Genomic DNA, 8,741 nt, shown 5'->3' with positions numbered 1-8,741 from the left:
GAGCAGAGGAGAGGGTCAGAGGAGCAGAGGAGAGGGTTAGAGGAACAGAGGAGGGGTCAGAGGAACAGAGGAGATGGTCAGAGGAGTAGAGGAGAGGGTCAGGAGCAGAGGAGAGGGTCAGAGGAGCAGATGAGAGGGTCAGAGGAGAGGGTCAGAGGAGCAGATGAGAGGGTCAGAGGAGAGGGTCAGGAGCAGATGAGAGGGTCAGAGGAGAGGGTCAGAGGAGCAGAGGAGAGGGTCAGAGGAGCAGATGAGAGGGTCAGAGGAGCAGATGAGAGGGTCAGAGGAGGGGGTCAGAGGATGCAGAGGAGAGGGTCAGAGGAGCAGAGGAGGGGGTCAGAGAAGCAGAGGATGCAGAGGAGAGATAAGTGAATGATTCATCTCAAAAGCTTCTGTGTCATAAAAACAAAGATGATTTAACCTCCTACGTTCAACAAATGGATCCATCAAAACACAGTCTAATTTTAGAACAGCACAACATCAGCTGCTCTAAACCTCCTCTCTCTTGTAAATATGTACAAAAAATATCTTTATACTTTCATTTGAATATTTGACTTCAACCAACCTTTAACTTTCAAACCTAAAGAGCGAATTTTGTATTTATTTTCGTAAACCCAAATGATCAAAACTCCAGTGTTCCAGCCCAGTGCCCCCAGAAGAGACTGAGGTTTGTCGTTCAAACGTTTCCAGAGACAAGACAACAGCTCAGGGGCCCATCTGTGTCCGCTCTGCCCAGACACGAGGATCCGACATCAGGCAGCATCTGGTCAGCAGGCCCCTGGAGATGGAGGTCTGAGCCAAAGCACTGCACGGGTCAATGGGCCGAGCGCACTCAAGCAACGGGAGCTTTTTGCTTTGTCTAGACCAGGGGTGACTTTTTCAGTATGTGAGCTACTTTTAAAATGATCGTGTCTGAAAGATCTACCACCTAATACAAAAATGTTAAACATATATTTATTTGTAAATGTTTTATGAATTCTTACATGTACAGTGCATTTTGATGTACCTGCACAACGTCATGAGATAATACTGCACAACACAATTGAACTTCTTACATGTTCATAATTACTGCTCTGACTTGCATTGAATGGGATCAGTGAGGGATGCACAGTTCGGGCAGAAGCTTCTGACAGCCAGGAGAAAGACTGCATTTTTCGTTTGAAAGCGATAACAGAGCTAATCATGTTGATTACGGTTTTGTCTTTTTTTATAGCCATAAAAATCATGTTAAACGAAGTATCAGAATTTACTGCTTTTTTTTTCACGCAACTACTTCTATTTTACACATCCATCCGTATTTTTTTCTTTTACGCATCGAATAAATGACCCGCAGCCCCCGCGCTCTCATTCGTCACCTTCAGGACAACAGAGGCAGATTACAGTAATGACGGTCAAATATTTAGATAGCCCCGTGTCTCCGCTTTGAGACGCCGTTTGAATTTACACGAGAGCTCGACTGGGCGGAGTTACGCTGCTGGAAAGTCCGCAACCCGCTCTATCTGCGACGATAGGATCCGACGCTATAGGGATAAACTAACTCGCGCTTGTTTGTGCAGCGCCCCTGATGTGACCAGGTCAGGTGTCATCTGACTGTCCTGTATTAGTCACGTGACGGGACGGATGACGGGACGTGATCTACTCAAAATGCCTTCGATCGACGTAGTGAACACCCCTGGTCTAGACTGTTACGTGGTGTAGCATTAAACATATTTTCTCTATTGAGACAAGCATATGGGAAGTTACAGGTCAGATCTGTGTGGAGGCGAGCTTGCATGTTTTGTTGTTGTTGTTGTTCTTTTTTTTAAATTTATCATTAAAACCACACTATTCTGCCATATACTGTATATTTTGTATTGTATCAAAGTTTATTTGTTATTATTTAGTATTTATTTTATTGTATTATTTATTTGTATTATTTTTTTTATTGTATTATTTATGTTTATTATTTATTTGTATTATTTATTTTATTTGTTTAATTTATTTTACCTCATTTTAATGCATGTCCTTAGTTTTACATTTTTATCTGATCATTCTTTATGATAAAAGCAAGGAAGAGAGGAGGAGAGGAGGAAGAGAAGAAGAGAGGAGGACAGGGGAGAGAGAGAGGAGGAGGAGAGAGGGAAAGAGAAAGGGGAGAGAGAGACACACACACACAGAAAGAGGAGAGAGGGGGAGTGAGAGAGGAGGAGGAGGAGTAGGAGGAGAGAGGGAAAGAGAAGGAGAGAGAGGGGCACAGAGAAAGAGGAGAGAGGAGGAAGAGAGGAGGACAAGGAGATAGGGAGGAGCAGGAGAGGGGGGAAAGAGAGCAGGAGGAGGAGGAGAGAGAGGGAAAGAAAAGGAGGAGAGAGATACAGATAAAGAGGAGAAAGAAAGGGGGAAGAGAGGGATGGAGAGAGAAGAGGAAGAGATGAGGAGACAGAAAGAGAGAGAGGGGGGGAGGAGAGAGACACAGAAAGAGGAGAGAGAGAAAGAAGGTAGAGGATCAAAGTTTATTTGTATTTTTTTCATTTTTTCTTTCATCCTCCCCCTCTCTCCTTCTCTCTTCTCTTCCTCCCTCTATCCCACTCTCCCTCCTTAGTCCCCGCCTCCTTCTCCCAGTTCTCTCGTGCCCTCACACTCCTCTCTTTTTCTTTCCATCTTTTGCCTTGTCTCCATCTCCCCCCTTTCCCTTCCTCTCTTTTTCTTCCTTCTCTCTCCTCCTTATCTTCCCCTCACTCTCTCTCCCACATTCTCTTACCCCAATCTCTCTTTTCTTATTCATCCCCCTCTCTCTTTCTTCCTGTCTTTTCACTTGTTTCTGTCCACGCCTGTCTCCCATCCTTCCTTTCTCTCTCCCCACTCTCTCTTCCACCTTTATCCCATCTCTCTTTCTTCCTGTCTTTATATTTTATTTTATTATTTATTTTTTTATTATTTATTTTACCTCATTTTAACGCCGTTAGTTTTACATTTTTATTTTATCATCGTTTACCTTATCATCTCTTTATTTATTGTTGCACCATTACGCCAAAGCAACTTCCTGTTTGTGAATTCCGAATCTAAAGCAACGACATAACCATGGCGATGAAAAGTTCCACAGCGCATCTTTAACTGCTTTGAAAGGTGAGTATGTAGAAATGTTTATTCAGCGTCCTCAGATAAACACGGCGAAAGAAAATGTGGATTTATTTTTAAAAATAAATTAAAAAATGGCAAAGTGTCTGGTAGCACTGTGGCTAAGCGGGTTGGACGGCTCACTAGCGCCTCAGAGTGGTCACATGACACAAAGCAGAACAGGACCAACGCAAATCGGCCATTTTGGATCAGCGTAAAAAAGAGAAAAAAACACATTATGAACCAGGACCCACAGGACTTTAAACCGGGACGAGGGGGGCGTTTTTACTCTCACACACCTGGGAACTGTCCTGAAGAAGACGGACTGCAGGTGGCGCTGTCGTCCTGCTTCGTCCAGTAGCAAGACGGCGCCAAAACCTGTTTAAATCAGCTGACCGGACACGCCGCAGCAACATCACGCGACCTGAGGAAGAGCGCGACCGAGCCGTCCAAACTGTCAGGGATGAAAACAAACTAAACCTCGGTCTGGGAAAAGGATCCGTTAAAATGAGCAGGTTTACGTTCCCGTCTGCGGTTTCCATGGCAACGGTGAGTTATTACGAACATCAGGAGTTAAAGTGGATCCCCCCGTCTGAAAGTGTGAAAATATGAGCACGGTAAAAAAACAGGTTTACTCGCCAAATAATACGACACAAACACGGGACGATTTAAAGTGGAGGGAAACGGAGAGTAAATACAGAGAAAGAAGAGAGGGAAGAGAGGGGGGATAGAGGAGGAGGAGAGTGATGAGGAGCAGAGGAGGAGAAAGAGGGGGAGGGAGAGAGAGAGAGGAGGGGAGGGAAGAGAGGGGGAGGGAGACACACAGAGATAGAGGAGAGAGAGAGGAGAGGGGGAGAAAGAGAGCAGGAGGAGAGAGAGGGAAAGAGAGGGAGAGACAGAGACACAGAGATAGAGCAGAGAGAGAGAAAGAGGGCAGGAGGAGAGAGAGGGAAAGAGAAGGGAGAGACAGAGACACAGAGATAGAGCAGAGAGAGAGAAAGAGGGCAGGAGTAGAGAGAGGGAAAGAGAAGGGGAGACAGAGACACAGAGAGAGAGGAGAGCAAGAGGAGGAAGAGAGGAGGGGAGAGAGAGAAGCAGGAGAGGGGAAAGAGAGGGAAAGAGAGGTGAAGAAGGTGGAGAGAGACACAGAATGAGGATGAGAGAAAGGAGGAAGAGAGAGATAAAGAGAGAGAGGAGGAAGAGATGAGGAAACAGGGAGATACAGAAGGGGAGGAGAGAGACATAGACAGAGGAGAGAGAAGAGTAAGAGATGAGAAGACGGGAAGAGAGAGAGGAGGAGGAGAGACGCAGAAAGAGGAGAGAGAGGAGGGAGAGAAAGAGACAGAGAGGAGGAAAGAGAGAGAGGGGGTAATGAGGGAGGGAAAGAAAAGGGTAGAAAGATAGGGAGAGGAAGGGGAGGAAGGGAGGGAGAGAAGGAGAGAGGGGGGTGTCTCGGGGAGAGGGAGGCCTGTGATGTTCCTCTTGTGCAGTGTGGGGGGGGACACAGTTTACTCCACACGTTTACTCCACATCCAGACCACGGGCTTTGCATTTGATACTCCTCATCCTCTTTCTCTCCTCACCTCCTCTTTCTTTCTCTCCTCTCCCCTCCCTTCTCCTCTTTCTCCTTTCTCCCCCCCCTCACTTCCTCCTCCCCTCTTTCTTCCCTCTCTCCTCTAACAGCTCTTCTGACACTTTCTTTTTCTTATTTTCCTCTATCCTTCCCTCTTTCCTCCTCTTTCAATCTATGTCTCTCTCTCCTACCCTCTCTCCCTCCTCTCTCTCCTTTTTTCTTCCTCTCTTTACCCTCCCCTCCCCCTCTTTACTCTCTTTTTCACCTCTGGTTCACACAGATCTAAAGGTCAAAGCTGAAAGCCCATTCACAGGACACACTGTACCACTCTCTCCCCTCCCCCTCTTCTCCTCCTCTCTTCCTCCCATCTTCATCTTCTCCCTTTCTCTCTTTTCCCTGTCTTTTCTTCTTCTCATGTTTCTCACGTCTCTCTTCGTTTCCCTGTCCCCTCCTCTCTCTCTCTGTCTCTCTCACTCTCTCCGCCGCCCCCGTCTTTCTATCCCGCCCTCTCTTTCATCCTTTCTCTTTCATCCTCCACCTGTCTTTCTCTCTCTCTCCCCCTCACTCTTTGTTTTCTTACTCTCTCCTCTCTCTGTTCTCCTTCCCCTCTATCCCCCTCTCCTTCTCCCCCCTCTCTCAAACCCCCGCCACACCATATCTTTCTTCCTGTCATTTCATTTTTTCTTCAAATTTCTTCCCCTGCTCCCTCTTTACCTGCCCTCTGTTTCATATCCCCCCTCTCTTTTTTCCTGTCTTCCTGTTTTACTTGTCTGTCTTCCTCTCTCTCCCCTCTCCTTCTCTTCCCTCTGCTCTCTCTCCCACCCTCTCTCTTTCTTCCAATTTCTTCCCCTCTCCATCTTTAGCCCCCCCATATTTATCCCCATCTCCTTCTTTTACTTCTCACTGTCTCTCCCCCTCTCTCTCCTCCTTCTCTTTTTCTTCCTTTCTCTCTTTACCCCATCTTTCGTTCTTTCTTTCTTTCTCTTTCTAATCCTTCTCTTTCCCTTGCTCTCCCTCCCACTCTCTCATTTTCTCCCTCTTTCTTTCTGTCTTTTTACTTGTCTCTCTCCCTGTCTCCCCCCCTCCCCCCCCCTCCCTGTCCCTCTCTCCTCCTCCTTTTTTTCCTTTCTCTCTGTTTCCTCTTCGCCCTCTCTCTCCACCTCCTCTTCCCCTTGCTCTCTCTCCCATCCTCTCTCTCTCTTTCTTCCAATTTCCCCCTTCCTCTCCCCCTCTTTCCCTCCTCTCTTTCCCTCTCTGATTTATCCCTCTCTCTTTCTTTCTGATTTTTTACTTGCCTGTCTCTCCCCCTCTCCCCCCCCCCTCTTTCTCTCCCCCTCTCCCACCGTCTTTCCTCCTCACCTCTCCCCACCCTCCCTCTCTTCCTCCTCTCTCCCTGTCTCTCTCTCTCTTCCTCCTCTCTCTGTCTTTTTCTCCCCCTCTTCCTCCTCTCTCTCCCCTCTCTTCCCCTCCCTTTCTTCTTTCTCCCTCTCTCTTTCCCCCTCTCTCTCTCTGTCTCTCTCTCCCTCCCCCGTCTCTTCCTCCACCCTCTCTCCCTCTCCCCTCCTTCTCTCTCCCCCTCTTTCCTCCTCAGCTCTCTCAACCCTCTTTCTCTCTCCTCCTCTTCCCCTCTCTCCACCCTCTTTCCTCCTCCACCCCTCTTCCCCTCTCTCCCCCTCCCTCCCCCCTCTCTCTCCCCCTCTCTCACCCCTCTTTCTTTCTCTCTCCTCCTCTTCCCCTCTCTACACCCTCTTTCCTCCTCCACCCCCCCCCCTCTCCCCCTCTCTCGCCCCTCTTTCTTTCTCCTCCTCCTCTTCCCCTCTCTCTCCGGGCTGATGCTTCACACTCTCAGTATCGACGTGGATGAAATTATCAGGCCAGATTCTGCTCCAGGGACAAAGCCGAGAATCGATAAAAATAAAAACATAAAATCGATAAACCATAAAAAAAACCCAGAGTCGCCGTCTGCGGAATGAAAATGATTTTATTTAGACCGGCTCAAGGGGGCGCTCTTTTAGATTGCCAATATAAAACTGTAATATGTATAAACATCATTTATATATGAAACAGCGCCGGGCGACCTCAGTGTGAGCGTCATTACTTCCTGTTAGAGTCACTACTTCCTGTTAGAGTCACTACTTCCTGTTAGAGTCACTACTTCCTGTTAGAGTCACTACTTCCTGTCCAGTTTTAGCTCTATGAGGTTTTTGCAGAGTCGTAAAAAAAATTACAAATTTTTAAAGATTAGACAGTGGACAGAGACTTAAGAGTTAAAGAGAGAAAAAGAGAGGAGGAAGAGAAGAGAAGAAAGAGAGAGACGAAGAGAAAGAGGAGGAAGAGAGAGAGAGGAGGAAGAGAGGAGGAGGAAGAGAGAGAGAGGGACAGCGAGAGGAGGAAGAAAGAAGGAGAAAGAGAGGGGGAGAAAGAAAGAGGAGGAAGAGAGAGAGGGGAGGGAGGAAGAAGAAAGGGAGGGGAAGAGAGGAGGAAGAGACAGACAGGGAGAGAGGAGGAAGAGAGGGAGGGGAAGAGAGGGGGAAAAGAGGGAGAGCGAGAAAGGGGGAGAGAGATGAGGAAGAGAGGAAGGAGAAGAGAGGGGTAGAGAGACAGAGAGAGAGAGAGAGAGAGAGGAGGAAGAGAAGGAGGGAAAGCAAGGAAGAGAAAAGAGGAGAGAGAAAGAGAGGAGTCACTTGCGACATTGTTTGAGTACACAAATGAGGAGAAAAGTTCAGTGGAGGACACTTCTGAGACATGTTTGTGTCTCAATGCTAACGCTAATGCTAATGCTAATTTTGAAGCATAACAAATATCAAAATAACACCATGAACTGAAATGCATAAAAACAATCGGGTGACTTTAAATGAATCAATATGAAATGTTATAGATTGTATTATTGTTATGATTTATTTTATATTTTAGACTTGCGATAAACGTTAGCATTAGCGTTGAGCCACAGTGACCTAGCTAGCACGAGTCCGTTAGAGAAGTGTCTACACCTGCAATATTCATCAAATCTGAACGGACAGAACGACAGTACTGCAGTTTTTGAAGTAAAATCTTCTGTCTTATTCTGCATAAAAACTGCTAACCCTGTAGTTCAGATCTGTACAAACACGTCCTGACCTGTCCCTTTGCGTCAGATGCCCTCCCTGTGTCTCTGTGTGGTCTCATTCTGTGTAAACACATGAGATTCTGGGTTCGTCTCAGTTTTTCAGAGCATATTTGATGATAATGGTTTTTCCGCGCGCCCCTCGGCTCCTGTGCCTCTTCATACGAGTTGTTTATGGCGTATCACTGAGAGGAAATGGCCCATAGACAACATGATGCATTAGGACTATATACGTTTAGCCTATATATACGCCGCCGTGTATTGACTTGTATTCAATTACCCCGCGTGTAATAAAGTGCGCACGGACGTCCCACACTCCAAAAAATGAATCTCGACATGAGGAAAAAAATCACTGCATTCAGAATATTGATCATTTCAGTACTTTTGACCATTTTTTTTAAAGAATATTTTTGTTTTTTTTAAGATATTTCAGATTTTTTGTGATTCAAGTGACTTAAAAGGCCCAGGAACGTGTTTTAGCCCCGCCCACTTACTCCGTTCTGTCGCTGTGATATATTGTCACGCGGCTGGTTTCCCATGATTCTTAGTAACAATGCGCCTGATTGGATGAAAAAAGGTCACCCTGTCAGTAGCTTCTGTGTTAGTTGTTATTAATGCTCAGTGATGGGACTTTAAGTGTCTTGCCCAAGGACACAGTGACAGCGTTCATCTGTGGGAGCTGGAATCACACCGGCAACCTCTGAAAATAGATTTTATAATGTGATGAAGTTATACTCCCAGATGGGGGCGCAAGAGACATTGAGGAGGAAGAGAGAGAGGTGGAAGAGAGGGAGGGGAAGAGAGAGGGAGAGAGAGAGGTGGAAGAGAGGGAGGGGAAGAGAGAGAGAGAGAGAGAGGTGGAAGAGAGCGAGGGGAAGAGAGAGAGAGAGAGAGGTGGAAGAGAGCGAGGGGAAGAGAGAGACAGAGAGAGAGAGGTGGAATAAAGAGACAGAGAGAGAGGTGGAAGAGAGG

This window comes from Periophthalmus magnuspinnatus, chromosome 18 (genome assembly GCF_009829125.3).
Source record: "Periophthalmus magnuspinnatus isolate fPerMag1 chromosome 18, fPerMag1.2.pri, whole genome shotgun sequence".
Lineage (NCBI taxonomy): Eukaryota > Metazoa > Chordata > Actinopteri > Gobiiformes > Gobiidae > Periophthalmus > Periophthalmus magnuspinnatus.
Note: the sequence above shows the minus strand (reverse complement) of the source record.